Source organism: Sceloporus undulatus, chromosome 2, assembly GCF_019175285.1.
Source record: "Sceloporus undulatus isolate JIND9_A2432 ecotype Alabama chromosome 2, SceUnd_v1.1, whole genome shotgun sequence".
In the NCBI taxonomy this organism is placed as follows: domain Eukaryota; kingdom Metazoa; phylum Chordata; class Lepidosauria; order Squamata; family Phrynosomatidae; genus Sceloporus; species Sceloporus undulatus.
The window spans coordinates 219,227,509-219,228,753 of record NC_056523.1 but is presented as its reverse complement, the minus strand read 5'-3'; the positions used below and the strand labels follow the sequence as shown (position 1 = coordinate 219,228,753).

At 44.3% G+C, this 1,245-nt stretch overlaps 1 protein-coding gene across 1 annotated transcript in view; it reads left to right on the top strand.

Annotated features, from left to right (window-relative positions):
• Positions 1-225: 225 nt before the first annotated feature.
• The window catches only part of TBC1D2 (TBC1 domain family member 2), a 39,978-nt gene continuing 38,958 nt past the window's right edge, over positions 226-1,245 (top strand). The window contains exon 1 of the mRNA XM_042454592.1: positions 226-354. The gene's annotated coding sequence lies outside the window, so the exon portion shown is untranslated. The remainder of the gene's footprint in view (positions 355-1,245) is intronic.

Below are 1,245 nucleotides of genomic sequence, written 5' to 3'. Positions count from 1 at the left end.
CATTTCTGCCAAAAGGTGGGTGTCTGAGGAGCAGTGGTGTCACCCCCTTTTCAGGGTGTCACTTGGTACAGTCCGCACTCCCTGCCCTCTCCTAATGACGCTGTTGAGCTGAGGAAGACCTCTGCTGAGGAGGGATGCCTTTCAGAGGGAGAAGAGCGTTCCATGCCCTGGAGGGATCGCTTCCTGATTGGCTCCTCGCCTTTCTGGGCCGACCAATCGCAGAGCGTGGAACGCGGCCGACGTTCTAAACTTTGCTCGCTGCAGAGCCAACCAGGAAGCAGCCGCAGATGGAAGCAGAGGGGTCTCTCTGGCCACTGCTCTCTCATTGACCAGACTCTGGGAGGACTAGGAAAGGTAAGCATTGCAGCAGTGTGCCTAGGGCTGGATGGTGGCACCCATTGGAGCTCCCCATTTGGTACTCCTGCATAATAATAACAACAACAACATATTATAATAATTATATATATATATTATAATAATAACAATATATAATTATTATATATAGTAACAATTATTAATAACCAGCCTGGTATTGTGGTTTCAGCACTGGGCTGCTTCCACACTGTAGAAGCAATCCGGTTTGACACCACTTTAACTGCCCTGGCTCAAGGCTGTGGAATTTCAGGAACTGTGTAGTTTTGTTGCAACAACAGAGCTTTCCCAGAATTCCATAGCAAGAGCAATAAATAGTTTTAACTTTTGTGCTTTAATTGATTTTTTTAATTAATTAATTAATCAATTGTGTTTTTCTTTTAAATGTGCTTTTTATATTGTGAGCTGCCTTGGGTCCCCTTTTTTGGGAGAAAGGCGGCATAAAAATAAAATGAATAAAATAAAATAAAATAAAACCGGATTATTTCTGTAGTGCAGATGCAGCCTATGGTCCACAAAAACACATTTCAGAAATAATCTAGTTTGAGACCGCTTTAACTGCCCTGAATCAGTAGTAAGGAATCCTGGGAATTGTAGTTTATTGTGGTACTGATAGAGAAGACTAAATGTTTCACAAAACTATAGTTTCCAGGATTCCCTAGCATTGAGCCAGGGCAGTTAAAGCGGTCTCAAACTGGATTATTTCTGCAGTCTGTTCTGGACCTATGACTCTGGAGACCATGGTTCGAATCCCTGCTTAGCCACTGGGTGACCTTGGTCAGCAAGTCACAGTCTCTCAGCCTCAGGGGAAGGCAATGGCAAGTTCCCTCTGAACAAACCTTGGCAGGAAAGCCCAGTGAAAGGGTCGCCTGA